At 37.9% G+C, this 16,006-nt stretch overlaps 1 long non-coding RNA gene across 1 annotated transcript; it reads right to left on the reverse strand.

Annotated features, from left to right (window-relative positions):
• Window positions 1-1,389: 1,389 nt before the first annotated feature.
• On the reverse strand, window positions 1,390-16,006 carry LOC109261069 (uncharacterized). Its single transcript, XR_002077247.2, has 2 exons — window positions 13,142-16,006; window positions 1,390-1,922 (listed from the first exon to the last, which is right to left on the reverse strand). It is a non-coding gene; the product is annotated as an uncharacterized LOC109261069 (long non-coding RNA).

Below are 16,006 nucleotides of genomic sequence, written 5' to 3' on the forward strand. Positions count from 1 at the left end.
TTTCCTCCTACTGCAAAGACCTTCTTACTCATTGTCAAGGAGCAAGCAGCTGAGGCATCTGCTCCAGGTTGGAGAAGTGACTGTGGACAGGTAAGCTGGGGGGTGGAGGGTGGGGGAATGCAGGGAAGTGTCCTGTGTGAATGGTGTCACTCAAGCAGAACAAAGCGTTCCTCTCTAAGGTTATGGAACGAATGCCTAGTGTTCCTCATCCAGTAACATATCCTGTTCCTTCTCCCCATCATTGGAGACAGAGCTTGACAAATACGGTACCCAAACCAAAAATTGCCAGATATAGGAGGAAAATCAGTATCATAAAAGAGATGTACCAAACTTCATTAATGGAACTAATACTGGAGGGGAAAAATGCTTAATAGAGCAAACAAATTGAGGCTTTAATAAAAATGAAATCAATATCCATGGAAGAACATCATAACTATGAAAAGATAACAGGTATTATAAAACTGCAATTGTAGATCTTAAAAATAAATATATTATTATTAAAATAAAAAGTATGTCAGCTGAATGATAGAATGGACACAACTAAAGAACCTGTTAGTGAGCTGGAAGATCAAACTGATTACCTGGCCCTAAATGCAGTCCAACAGAATGAATGGGTAGAAAATATGAAATAAAAGTTAAGGCTTGGAAGAACGTCCCAGAAAGTCTTGCATCCATCGAATTGGAGTTCCAAGGAGAGAAGATGGAGAAAGAGGGCTGCACACAGACAATAAAAGTAATGACAGGAGACCATCAAAAGAAGTCAGTCTCCAGATTTAAAGGAACTATTAAAAATGAAGCAAGATGAAAAATGACCATAGATATTAAAAGGGTTCAAACAAGTCTCCCCAGAGTGTCACTTTGTCATATGAACAATTTTAAGCTGAAAACAGTCAAGACCCAGAAAACTCAGGAAAAGCTTTTAGTGTTTCCTTGACTACCTAAAAGAATTTAGATGGGAATCTGGCCCAGAAAAACAGCTGTTATCAGAGATATTTTTTTTTATCTGAATGCTATATCTGTATGGTAGGGCAAACACCTAATTACCAAAAATCTGCTCTCCTTATTGTGCTGTGAATCACCTCCTCCCCTCTGAAGCCCCAGGCTCCTATCCCATTCCTTAGCTCAAGATGGTCTATACGCAGCCACTCCTCAGCTTGCCCCTGAGTATCATATTTTCATGGTGCTCCTCATACATATGTAATTAAATTTGTTTTTTCCTGCTTATCTGTCATATGGTAATTTAATTATTAGACCAGCCAAATAATATTGAAGGGAAGAGGAAATTTTTTTCCTCCCCAATAATATGTTCTTATGAAATATTACAGGAGAAGAATAATATCTTAAAAGCCTTCAAAGGAGAAAAATAATTATCAGCAAAGGAGCAGAACCTGATTTGTATTAGATTTTATTATAGCAATACTGGATACAAGAAGTCAATAAAGCAAATTTCCAAAGTAGCCAATGAAAATAAGTTTGAATCTGATTTAAATTTGAATCTAAACAACTAAAATACCCACCAATAATAGGATGATCAGATGAGACACATTATAGTCATATTACATGCTATTATTCAGCAGTTAAATATAATGCCGTCTCTAAGACATTTTATTAGTGAAAAAGCAAGTTACAGAAATATATATGTCAATCATGGCTCAACTGGAGAAACAGAATCAGTAAGAAATACATAATAAGAGATTTATTGCAAGGACTTGGCTTATGCAATTATCAGTGCTGGCTAGGCAAGCCGGAAAATCATAGGGCAGGCCATCAGGAAGGGAACTGTCTGCAACTGTCAGGCACAAACTGAAACTGCTTCCTCTAGACAGAATTTCTTCTTCAGGGAAGATGCAGGTCTTCTGTTCTCACGACCTTTTAAATAACTGAATCAGGTCCACCCAGATTATCTAGGATAATCTTCCTTCCTTAAAATCAACTGGTTATGGACTTTAATCACATCTACAAAACACCCTCAAAGCAACACCTAGGTAAGTGTTGATGGAATAACTTGGAACTATATAGCCTAGCCAAATTAATGCATAGAACTGACTATCACAATCACATATATATGAATGTGTATTTACATTTGTATTATTATATAGATGCACTGTTACACTGTGTGTGTGTGTGTGTGTGTGTGTGTAGAAAGAGAGTTCAGGAAGGATGCACACCAAACTGATAACAATGAAACAGAGTGAAAACTGGCAAGTTGAAAAGGGCAATGGTGTAGGGAAAAGAGGAGATTCACTTTTTACTCTTTATAGTTCTTTGGGGGGGGGTATTAATAATGAGGGAGACACATGTGTATAGGGGCAGGAGGCATATGAGAAATTGCTGTACCTTCTGTTTAATTTTTCTGTGGACCCGAAATTACTCTAAAAAATAAATTCTATTCTTTCTTTTTTAAGATTTTATTTTTAAGCAATCTCTATACCCACGTTGGGCTCAAACTTACAGCCCTGAGATCATGAGTCACATGCTCCACTGACTGAGCCAGCCAGATGCCCCTCTACTTTTTTTTTTAATGTCAGATTACCTACCAAAAAAATAAAAAAAACAACCGGCAATCAGCTTAGTAGCAGAGATATCATCAGCAAAAATAAATGCCAAAAGGTAGTGGGAAAATATCTCTTATGTACCTAAAGAACTCATAACCTAGAATTCTATACATAATGAAGTATCATTCAAGAAGAAAGAAAATTCAACATGTATTCAATTCTGAAAAAATAAGAGTTTACTCCTCACTGACATTTGTGAAGAAATGTCACTACTGAAGAATATACATCAGCCATAAAACTGATTCAAAGAAGGAGGGAAGGAAATTCACATTTGAAAAACACAGTTAAACTAAATGAAGTACTGAGTGTGAAAAAAAATAACCACAATAATTTCCATGGATATATTTAGAAAAATCAGAATTAAAATTCTAGATAATGAGGAAAGCTGATGGCAAGGTGTTTCAACTTGAAATAAAAAATTATTTGGGGCAACTGGTTGACTCAGTCTGTTAAGCATCTGACTCTGGGTTTTGGCTCAGGTCATGATCTTGCAATTTGTGAGATCAACCCCATGTTGGGCTCTGTGTTGACAGAGAGGAGCCTGCTTGGGATTCTCTCTCTCCCTCCCGCTCTGCCCCTCCCTAACTCATGCTCACTCGTGTGCACTCTCTGTCTCTCTCTCTCTCTCTCTCTCTCTCTCAAAATAAATACACTTTAAAAAATTGTAAATATTTTTGTTGCTTTTGGAAGAGAACAGAATTAATAATTAACCTTAGAACTTGATGGAGAAATGTAAAACTAAGTTACATGTTAAAAATTTAAGAGCACCTTTTAAAGGAAACCATGAGAATTAAGAAAAACAAAAGGAGCAAAGAATAAAAGTAGAAAAAGCAAGTGGGGATAAAAGCCTGGTAAACAGATAACGTAAGGGGCACCTGGGTGGCTCAGTCAGTTAAGCCTCCGACTTCGGTTCAGGTCATGATCTCGCGGTTTGTGGGCTGGAGCCCCACATCGGGCTCTGAGCTGACAGTGCAGAGCCTGGAGCCTGCTTCGGATTCTGTGTCTCCTTCTCTCTCTGCCCCTCCCCCACTTGTGCTCTGTCTCTCTCTATCAAAAATAAATGTATATAAAAAATTTTTTAAAAACAGATGACATAAAATAGGATAAGTTCTAAGGAAATTAGTAAACTTTCGAAAATTTATCTTTAGAACACTATCTATCAAAACCTATAGAGTCATTAACCAAGTACTTAAGTGAAAATTCATAGTTTGAAATGCATTTATTATAAAACAAAAAGCAGTCGACTTAAGAAGTCAGAAAAGAATTTCAAAAGTTGGAAGAAGGAAATAAAGGCAATGGAGAAATTAAATAAACAATGATCAAAGAATTTTAAAATAGAGTTAAGCTGCAAAATCAAAACCTGCTTCTCTTAAAAGAGTGGCAAATAGAAAAAAGCTTTAAAAGCCTTCCTAGGGGCGCCTGGGTGGCTCAGTCGGTTAAGCGGCCGACTTCGGCTCAGGTCATGATCTCGCGGTCCGTGAGTTCGAGCCCCGCGTCGGGCTCTGAGCTGACAGCTCAGAGCCTGGAGCCTGTTTCAGATTCTGTGTCTCCCTCTCTCTCTGCCCCTCCCCTGTTCATGCTCTGTCTCTCTCTGTCTCAAAAATTAATAAACATTAAAAAAAAAATTTAAAAGCCTTCCTAAGGAAAAAAGAGAGTAGGCACAAATTAATATTAGGAATGGAAAAGGGCCATAAGTACAGATAAAGAACAGATTTTTTTAATTAAAAAAAACACATGAAAATGTTATGACATTTTAAAAATTAATAATATAAACATATTTTTAGAAAAATTTTCAAGTTGGCTGAAGAAGAAATTTAAAACCTGATTCACCCAATAGTATCAATAAAATTGAACTGGTTGTTAAACATTTCAATCTCTTAAAGGCACTAGGACCCAGATAAGTCACAGGAGAGATTCATCAATCTTTCATGAAACAGGTTATTTCTGGTTGGTTGTGAAGAGGGAGTAGGAGGACCCTAAGCTTGCCTCCCCCCCTGGATACAACTAGACAATACTCACAGCAGTGCAACTAACCCAGATAATGACCTGAAGACTAGCGGAATAAACTCCACAACTACAGGTAGAGAAGAGGCCACATTGAAGAAGGTTGGAAGAGTGAAGACATGGTCTAGGAGCAAAACATACCAAAGCCATACTTGGTGGAGAGGGAGCTGGTGGTGCAGACAAGTCTGTAAAACAGACTCTCACACTGCGGAGCCAACCGACAAGGGGGACAAATCCCCATAACATTGCCTTTGAAAGAGAGAGGGGCCGAATTTCATGAGCTCTTACAACCAGGAGGGTCTTAAAACCTGTAATTTTAAAAATTAGCAGGCTCCAGCCTTGGGCTCAGGGAGAGAGAGCACAATCAACAGCCCATGCAGATATAACATAGAACCAGCAGTTTGAAAAACGCAGGGTGTGGACAGGAGGCAGAGTGATTTGCTTATATCAGAGTGTGGCCCAGAGAGACAAGGATCATGGAAAGACCCCTCCAAGAACAAAGGAGCAGGCAGGTGCCATTTCCCTCCCCTGCCCCCAGCATAAACAACGGCCATCTGTGGGGAACAGTGCTATGCTTATACGACATAACTTGTCTGCACCAAGCCCCCAACCCCTCAGCTCTCCAGATCTTCCCTTCCCAGTCATGCAGGGCCCCTCCCCTAGAAGATCGGCCCAAACCCTGTCTACCCCATCTCTGGACCCACAGGTCTTGCAGGGCCTCGGTTCCTGCAGCAGCAGGGGCACATTTCATTTTGCAAGAAGACAACTGCACACCTTGTTAAAATGCATCCCACTCCTGCTGGGGACCAAATACTGCCCACAATAGGCAAAGACAGACTTTGCAGACAACTGGACTGAAGAAAAAAAGAGGCCAAGACCCAACAGAAGAGCACATAGGCAACACACATAGGAGGCATTCCCTGAAGCCCCAGGCCCTAGGGAAGAAGGGACACTGCACTGCAGGGCACTTCAGTACCTCTTCTTCATAAGGCTATTATTGTTAAGAGTAAGAGAAGTCGCTGATTTTCCTAACATGGAAGAACAGACACAATGAAGAGGAAAAAGTGAGAAGGCAAATAAATATCTCCCAAATGAAAGGACAGAACAAAACCACAGTAAGATATCTAAGCAAACTGGATATAAATAATATGTCTGATAGAGAATTTAATGATTATAAAGATACTCCCTGGACTTGAGAAAAGAGCATAGGACATCAGTAAGACCCCTTAACACAGAGATAAACAGCCAATCATAAGGCAAGAACACAATAAATGAAAATAAAAATACACTTGGTAGAATAAATAACAGGGTAGGTAAAGCATAGGAATTAATTAATGACCTAGAAGGCAGAAGTAATGGAAAGTAATGAGCGAAGGAGAGGAAAGAAAATTATGCAAATTGAGGACAGTCTTAGGGAACTCAGCAATTCCATTAAGCATAAAAACATTTGCATTATCGTGTTCTCAGAAGAAGAAAAGGGGGCAGAATTTTATTTGAAGAAATAATAGCTGAAAACTTCCCTAATCTGGGGAAGGAAATAGATATCCAGATTCAGAAGGCATAAAGATCCTCCCCACAAATTCAACCCAAGGATGTCCACACCAAGACACATAGTAATTAAAATGTCAACAATCTAGGTGACCTGGGTGGTTCAGTCAGTTACGCATCTAACTTCAGCTCAGGTCATAATCTCATGGTTTGTGAGTTGAAGCCCCATATTGGGCTCTGTGTTGACAGCTCAGAGCCTGGAGCCTGCTTCAGATTCTGTATCTCCCTCTCTCTGCCCCTCCCTCACCCATGCGCTCTCTCTCTCTCTCTCTCTCTCTCTGTGAAAAATAAGTAAACTTAAAAAAAATTTAAACATAAATAAACAGTAAAAAAAATGTAATAAAAAATTCTAAAAAAGAATGAAATCTTGCCATATGCAACAATGTGGATACATGGATGAAGCTAGAGTGTATTATGCTAAGCAAATCAAATCAGAGAAAAACACATATTGTATGATTTCACTCGTATGTGGAAGTTAAGAAACAAAAAAGCTGAACATAGGGGAAGAGGGTGGGGAAAGAGGCAAACCATAAGAGACTCTCAACTATAGAGAAAAAATTGAAGGTTGATGGAGGGAGGTGGGTGGCAGATAGGCTAAATGGGTGATGGGTATTAAGGAGGGCACTTGTGATGAGTACTGGATATTGTATGTAAGTGATGAATCACTAAATTCTACCCCTGGGGGAAAAAAAAATGGGTTTAGACTTAAGTGACCATCAACTTAATATAGACTGCTATATACAGAAGATGTTATATACAAACCAAGAATCAAAACCCAGTAATAGATCTGCAAATAAAGAGTAGGAATCCAAATATATCACTAAAGAAAGCCAACAAACCATGAAAGAGAGCAAGAGAAGAAAAAATCAGAGAAAATCTATGGAAACAACCACAAAACACTTAACAAAATGGCAATCAGTACATAACTATCAATAATTACTTTGAATGTAAATGGACTAAATGGTCCAATCAAACGACATAGGGTGACAGAGATCCATCTATATGCTGCCTACAAGACTCATTTCAGACCAAAAGACATCTGCAGATCCAAAGTGAGGGGATGGAGAAACATTTGTCATGCAAATGGAAGTCAAAAGAAACCTGGAGTAGTAATACTTACATCAGACAAAATTGACTTTAAAAAAAAAAACTGTAACAAGAGACAAAAACATTGTATAATAAAGGGGACAATCCAACAAGAGGATATAACAATTGTAAGTATTTATGCATTCAAATACATAAATCAGCTAATAAAAAACATAAAGGAAATAATCGATAGTAATACAGTAATTGTAAGGAATTTTAACACCCCCCACTTACATCGATGGATGGATAATCCAAACAGAAAATCAACAAGGAAACAGTGGCTTTGAATGACACACTGGACCAGATGGATTTAACAGATATATTCAGAACATTACATCCTAAAACAGCAGAATACACGTACTTTTCAAGTGCACACAGAACATTCTCCAGAATAGAACACATATTAGGCCACAAAACAAGCCTCAACAAATTCAAAAACATCAGGCATCTTTTCTGACCACAACACTACAAAACTAGAAATCAACCACAAGAAAAAATCCGGAAAGAGCAAAAATACATGGAGGTTAAATAACATGCTACTAAGTAAGAAATGGGTCTACCAAGAAATCAAAGAAAAAATAAAACATGACATAGAAACAAATGAAAATCAAAATGCAATGGTCCGATATCTTTGGGATACAGCAAAAATGGCTCTAAAAGGGAAGTTTACAGCCATATACGTCTATATCAAGAAGCAAGAAACAACTCAAATAAACACCCTAACCTTGCACCTAAAGTGGCTAGAAAAAGAAGAACAAACAAAACCCAAACCCAGGTAAAGGAAGGGAATAATAAAGATTAGAGCAGAAATAAATATTAAAGTGGTGCCTGGCTGGCTGAGTCAGAAAAGTGTGTGACTCTTGATCTCAGGGTTGTGAGTTCAAGCCCCAAGATGGGTATAGAGATTAATTAAAATATAAAATCCTTTAAAAAGATTTTTAAGAAATAAATGACAAAGAAACTAAAACAAAACAAAACAAAACAAAACAAAACAGTAGAAGTGATCAATGAAACCAGGAGCTGGTTTGTTTTTTTTTTTATAGATCAACAAAATCGATATACCTCTAGCCAGACTCATAAAAAAAGAATAAAATAAAATTTAAAAAAAGTGAGGACCCAAATAAACAAAATCATTAATGAAAGAGGAGAAATAACAACCAACACCACAGAAATAGAAATAACTGTAACAAAATATTATGAAAACCTATATGCTAACAAATTGGAAAACCTAGAAGAAATGGATAAATTCCTAGAAACATATAAATTACTAAAACTGAAACAAGAAGAAATAGATAATTTGAACAGACCAATTATCAGCAATGAAACTGAATCAGTAATAAAAAAAAAAAAATCCCCCAAAACAAAAGTCCAGGACCAGAGAGCTTCAGAGGCGAATTCTATCAAACATGTAAAGAAGGTCAATACCTATTCTTCTCAAACTATTCCAAAAAATAGAAAAGGAAGGAAAACTTCCAAATTCATTCTGATGAGGCAAGTATCACTCTGATACAAAACAAGATAAAGACACTACAGAAAAAGAGAACTACAGGCCATATCTCTCATGAATATGCATGTAAAAGCCCTCAACAAAATATTAGCAAACCAAATCCAACAATACATTAAAAAAAATCATACACCATGATCAAGGAGATTTTATTCCCAGGATAAAAGGAAGAACAATCAATGTGGTATGTCAGATCAGCAAAAGAAAAGATAAAAACCATATGATCATTTTAATATATGAAGAAAAACCATTCAAAAAGTATAGTATCCATTCATGATAAAAACCTTTTGCAAAGCAAGTCTACAGGGAACATACCTCAACATAATAAAGCCCTGATCTGAAATCTCCACAGCCAAAATCATACTCAATGGTCAAACACTGAAAGCTTTTCTCCTAAGGTCAGGAACAAGACAAGGAAGTCCACTCTCACTACTTCTATTCAAAATAGTACTGGAAGTTCAAGCATAGCAATTAAACAACACGGAGAAATAAAAGGCATCCCAACTGGTAAGGAAGAAGTAAAACTCTATTTATAGATGACATGATAATATATATAGAAAACCCTAAAGACTACACAAAAAAACTACTTACTAGAACTGATAAATGAATTCAGTAAATTTGCAGGATTCAAAATCAATGTAAAGAAATCCTATACACTAATAATGAAGCAGGAGAAAGTGAAATTAAGAAACAATCCTAGGGTCGCCTGGGTGGCTCAGTCAGTTGAGCGTCCGACTTCGGCTCAGGTCATGATCTCACAGTCCGTGAGTTCGAGCCCCACGTCAGGCTCTGTGCTGACAGCTCAGAGCCTGGAGCCTGCTTCAGACTCTGTGTCTCCCTCTCTCTCTGCCCCTAACCCACTCACATCCTGTCTCTGTCTCTCTAAAAAATAAATAAACATTAAAAAAATTTAAAAAAAAAATCCCATTTACGTTTGTACCAAAAATAATACCTAAGAATAAACCTAATCAAACAGGTGAAAAGCCTGTATTCTGAAAACTATAAAACACTGATGAAAGAAATTCAAGATGACACAAAGAAATGGAAAGACATTCCATGCTTATGTGTTGGAAGAAAAAAATATTCTTAAAATGTCTAAACTACCCAAAGAAATCTACAGATTTAATGCAATCCCTATCAAAATACCAACAGCACTTTTCACAGAACTAGAACAAACAATCCTAAAATTTGTAAGGAACCACAAAGACCTTGAATAGTCAAAGCAATCTTGAAAAAGAAAAACAAGACTAGAGGTATCACAATTCAAGATTTCCAGTTATATTCCAAAGTGATAGTAATTAAAACAGTATGGTTCTGTCATATAAAGAGACATGGAGATCAGTGGAGTAGAGTAGAAAATTCAAAAATAAATCCACAGTTATATGGTCAATCTTCGACAAAGGAGGAATGACTACATAATGGGGAAAAGACAGTATCTTCAATAAATAGTGCTGGGGAAACTGGACACCTACATACAAAAAAAATGAAACTGGACTATTTAATACACAAAAATAAACCCAAAATGGAATAATGATCTAAATGTGATGAAAAAATGCTCAACATCATTCGTTATCAGGGAAATACAAACCAAACCCACAATGAGATACTACCTCACACCTGTCAGAATGACTAACATTAACAACTCAGGCAACAACAGAGGCTGACGAGGATGCAGAGAGAGAGGATCTCTTTTGCACTGCAGACGAATGCAAACTGGTGCAGCCGCTCTGGAAAACAGTATGGAGGTTCCTCAAAAAATTAAAAATAGGGGCGCCTGGGTGGCTCAGTCGGTTAAGCGTCCGACTTCAGCTCAGGTCACGATCTCGTGGTCCGTGAGTTCGAGCCCCGTGTCGGGCTCTGGGCTGATGGCTCAGAGCCTGGAGCCTGCTTCTGATTCTGTGTTTCCCTCTCTCTCTGCCCCTCCCCCATTCATGCTCTGTCTCTCTCTGCCCCAAAAATAAATAAACATTAAAAAAAAAATTAAAAATAGAACTACCCTATGACCCAGCAGTTGCACTATTAGGTATTTATCCAAGGGATACAGGTATGCTGTTTCAAAGGGGCACATGCACCCCAATGTTTATAGCGGCACTATTGACAATAGCCAAAGTATGGAAAGAGCCCAAATGTCCATCAACATATGAGTGGATAAAGAAGATGTGGTATATATATGTACAATGGAGTATTACTTGTCAATCAAAAAGAGTGAAATCTTGCCTTTTGCAACAATGTGGATGGAACTAGAGGGTATTATGCTAAGTGAAATTAGTCAGTTGGAGAAAGACAAAAATCATATTACTTCACTCATATGAGGACTTTAAGAGACAAAACAGATGAACACAAGGGAAGGGAAGCAAAGTAACATAAAAACAGGGAGGGGGACAATACAGAAGAGACTCTTAAATATGGAGAACAAATAGAGGGTTACTGGAGGGGTTGTGGGAGGGGGGGATGTGCTAAAAGGGTAAGGGGCATTAAGGAATCTACTCCTGAAATCATTGTTGCACTATATGCTAACTAACCTGGATGTAAAATAAAAAAAAAAAAAAAGCTTTCCATAATACTTAAAATACCTCTAATGGTTCTAATAAATTAAACCTAGAAACAAAATTAAATATAAATAAATAAATAAATAAATAAGACCTACATGTGAGACCCAAAATCATAAAAATCCTTGGAAAGATCTGAAAGGCAGTACTTTCTCTGACATTGGCTGTAGCAACATTTTTCTAGGTATGTCTCCTGAGGCAAGGAAACTAAAAGTAAAAATAAACTATTGGGACTACATCAACATAAAAAAGTTTCAGCACAATGAAGGAAACAATCAACAAAACTAAAAGGCAACCTATGGAATGAGAGAAGATATTTGCAAATGACATATCTGATAAAGGGTTAGTATCCAAAATGTATAAGGAACTGATACAACTCAATACCCCAAAAATGAATAATCCAATTTAAAAATGGACAGAAGACATGAACAGACATTTCTCCAAAGAAGGCATCCAGATGGCCAACAGACACAGGAAAAGATCCTCAGTATCACTCATTATCAGGGAAATGCAAATCAAAACTACAATGAGATATCACCATGCACCTGTCAGAATGGCTAAAATCCAAAACACAAGTAACAACAAGTGTTGGTGATGATGTGGAGAAAAAGGAACACTCTTGTATGGCTGGTGAGAATGCAAACTGGTGCAGCCACTGTGCAAAATAGTATGGAGGTTCCTCAACAAATTAAAAATAGAACTACCATATGATCCAGTAATTGTACTGCTGGGTATTTACCCCCAAAATATAAAACACTAATTCTAAGGGATACATGCATCCAAATATTTATTGTAGCATTATTTACAATAGCCAAACTATGGAAGCAGCCCAAGTGTCCATCAATAGATTAATGGGTAAAGAAGATGTGGTGTGTGTGTATGAAATATTATTCAGTTATAAAAAAAATGAAATCTTGCCATTTGCAATGACATGGATGAAGCTAGAGAGTATAATGCTAAGCAAAATAAGTAAGTCAGAGAAAGATAAATACCATATGATTTCATTCATATGTGGAATTTTAGACACAAAATAAACCACCAAAGGAAAAAAAGGGAGAGAGAAACCAAGAAACAGACTCTTAACTAGAGAGAACAAACTAATAAGGTTACTAAAGGGGAGGTGGCTGGATGAGGGATGGCAGGAATGGGTGATGGGAATCAAAGAGTACACTTATCATGATGGGAAAATATAGTAAAATAAAGAAAAGGAGAAAAAAGAAACAGATCATTTCTATCTTACATAAACCCTTGCAGAGAAGAGAAAAAGAAAGCTACCCTTATAAGGCTGGTATAACATTGTTATCCAAATATCTACACAATCTTCATCAACTAGAACACTGGGTGACATAGACAATTAGATGTTAATGTTGAAAAGAAGGTAAAATATTCGCAGGAGACAAAGCCATTTTCAGGAAGAGAGTATTTTATATTCCATAATTATTTGAAGCATCCAGGAGAGCGAGGCTTCTTTTTTTCTGTAAGTATGTATGGGCCTCTTTCTTTGCTTGGCAAAATTCTCAATATTCTTCCTGAATGAGGTTTATTCTGGCTTCTTGGGCAAGCTGACCTTCTGCCACAGATCTAATTACTTCTTTCACTAACTCACTCTAGCAGGAGAGAATTCAGATGAAAAAGTTCTGTATTTGGTGTATGTATGCTTTACTGCTTCTTATTTCAAGCCTGATTGTATTAGAATGGCAACATGATGTCTGTGCTGATAGTCTTACTATTATGAATCCACATTATATTCTGAAACTTAGGGTTTTAAAGCATTTTCTAGGATTAAAGAATAGTAATACTATTTGCCACATACATAAAGGAAGGAGAGACTCCACATGATCTTCCCAATAGATTAACACACATGATTTGATAAAAAGTTTAACTCATTGGGGCACCTGGGTGGCTCCGTCGGTTGAGAGTCCAAGTTCAGCTCAGGTCATGATCTCCCAGCTCGTGGGTTCGAGCCCCACGTTGGGCTCTGTGCTGACAGCTCAGAGCCTGGAGCATGCTTCGGATTCTGTGTCTCCCTCTCTCTCTGTCCCTAACCCACTCACATTCTGTCTCTGTCTCTCTCAAAAATAAATAAACATTAAGAAAGTTAAAAAAAAACATTTTAACTCATTCATGATAAAAATTTAAAAGACCCACTTGATAGCAAACTCTCCTTACCTTCAAAAAGGTATAAAACTAAAACAAACAAATAAAAAATCCCACTCGGGGTGCCTGGGTGGCTCAGTCGGTTAAGCGTCTGACTTCAACTCAGGTCATGATCTCATGGTTCGTGGGTTTAAGCCCCACATAGGGCTCTTTGCTGACAGCTCAGAATCTGGAGCCTGCTTCAGATTCTGTGTCCCCCCACCCCACCTCTGCTTCTCACCCACTCGTACTCTGTCTCTCTCTCTCTCTCAAAAATAAACATGAAAAAAAAATTTTTTTTTTAAATCTAACAGAGGAAACTAGAGTAATGTTCCCAGAGGGAGCACAAGCCCAGGAGATAACTGAGTAACTGCAGGTGCTCTTGGAGATATTCCCTTTAAGGACAGGAAAGCTAGTCAAAGTGGTTACAGAAAAACTGAATAGACTTTTAAGTCAAGAACTTGGGCAATTAGAATAGATGCCTTCACGTATTATTAAGTCAGTGTCCAGGTAAAGATTTTTGTATCTCCTGAGCCCTAGGGAACCAAGAATTTCTAGAGTTAAATCTCAGAAGAGAAGCACAGAAAAAGGAGAAACACTAAAATGAATGAGGGAGGACCAAAGTGATTGACCCTAAGTCCATGTGGGGTAATGGGAGAGAATGAATTCATCCAATGGAGGTGAAGGTGGGCAAGGTTAGGTGAACAGTTGGTGGTTTGATAATTCAATAACTCCTTGGCTTCATATTTCTGCCTGTGGGAGCCTTCCCAAAACAAAAATAGAATCTGTTAGGGAAAAAACCAATGTCTGAGCCCTAAATCAAGGGGAAGTAATAGAGAGAGAGCAGCCAGTCCCACCAAACAGGGCTGCTTGCAGGTTTTTGAGAAGGAAAGGAATCACTGTGAGGGTCGGGATAGGATTTATAAAACTAAGGGAACCTTCCTGAAAAGAGTAGAAGAAATGTAGCCTGGAAGAGTGGGTAGTTTTGCCATGGATCTCCACCACAGAAATCAGTGTGACAGAGGAAAGAGTTCCATCCCATTCATGTGAAGTAAGTTCTTAGAGTATAGAAAATCCAAAAGCTGAAAAGGGTTAGTTTTTTGCAAGAGAGAACATGGCAGTAGGATTAGTCCTCACTAGGCTCAAGGGGTAAATACTTCAGTAGTGTGAATAACAGATTCTGTTCAGAAATCTGCTGAGGATGATTCTACAACTGAAACGGATGTGGGGACCTCAGGGTAAAGCGTCCCTAGGACATAGATTCTAGGGCCTACACAGATTCTGCTCAAATAGGACTAGACAGAATCCACACTCAATCCAGGAGTACATGGTCTACACAGGCAATGGAAGTTCAGCGGTATTGGATAATTTTCAAGGCATTATGGCATGCTAGTTAAAAGTATGGACTTTGAGGCCATTGTGCCTGGGTTCCTATCCCAGCTCTACCTCTTACTACCTGTGTGATTTTGGGCAAGTTTACTTAGCTTCTCTCAGTCACATTTTCCACTTGTCAAAGGGAGAAGATAGTACTTCGCTCGTGGAGTTCTTAGGATTAAATTATTTAATATGTGTGAAATTATTTAAAACACATGAAATTCAATAAGGGCTATTATTATTAGAAATATTTTCACCATTGAATGGGACTTTAAAAATGCTTTTAATGTTTACTTCTGTTTAATGTTTTTTTTATGTTTATCATGACCTGAGCTGAAGTCAGATGCTTAACCAGCTGAGCCACCCAGGCACCCCACCTGTTAGATTCTTTTTAAGACTCTAGTCACTCTCTCCAGCCAATTAGTTACTAAATTATTTCCCTCCTTATAAAGTCCTACTCCATAAGCTGTCCAGTCTGGTTGTTGTTGCTGTTTTATCCTTTCCATATGTTTAGCGTGACCTTCAAGATCTCCTTTTTCCTCTTCTGTTTAATGTGTTCTCCCAAATTCCAACACTTCCATTAAGGAAATCTCTATTTTTCTTTTCTCCAGCATTTTCCAACTTGTCTTCTGCTGTTTCCTGAGCCATCTTTTTAGGTATTGCTATACTACAGAAAAGGAGAAATTCATCTTATTATATAAAAAGGAATTTAAGGGCACCTGAGTGGCTCAGTCCGGTGAGCATCTAACTCTTCATTTCCGCTCAGGTCATGATCCCAGGGTCGTGGGATTGAGCCCCACATCAGGCTCCACACTGAGCAAAGAGACTGCTTAAGATTCTCTCTCTCTCTCTCTCTCTCTCTCTCTCTCTCTCTCTCTCTCCCTCTCTCTCTTCCTCTGCCCCCTCCCCTGAGCTTTCTCTCTAAAATAAAATTAAAAATTTTTTTAGAAACTTAATGAAAGCCAATGATAAAGTAACTACTTCAAAGAGTTTTACCATCAGCATTATGAACCCCAAGTCCATAAAAACCTGAGCTCTCTTGCTTCCAAGCCAATTTCAATGTACAAGAACTTATCAACTTTCGGCTGTGTCACAGTTGCTAATGTCCCATTGGACCAAGTAAGTCACATAGCCAAACCCAGAGTCAATGTGGGAGGGAACCATGACAAATCATAAATTCTTGGAGCCATGATTCATTGGAGACCATCAATATAAGAGCCTACCACCCTACCATAATATGTACATGCACC

Source organism: Panthera pardus, unplaced genomic scaffold (genome assembly GCF_024362965.1).
Source record: "Panthera pardus isolate Hobbes unplaced genomic scaffold, ASM2436296v1 HiC_scaffold_15, whole genome shotgun sequence".
In the NCBI taxonomy this organism is placed as follows: domain Eukaryota; kingdom Metazoa; phylum Chordata; class Mammalia; order Carnivora; family Felidae; genus Panthera; species Panthera pardus.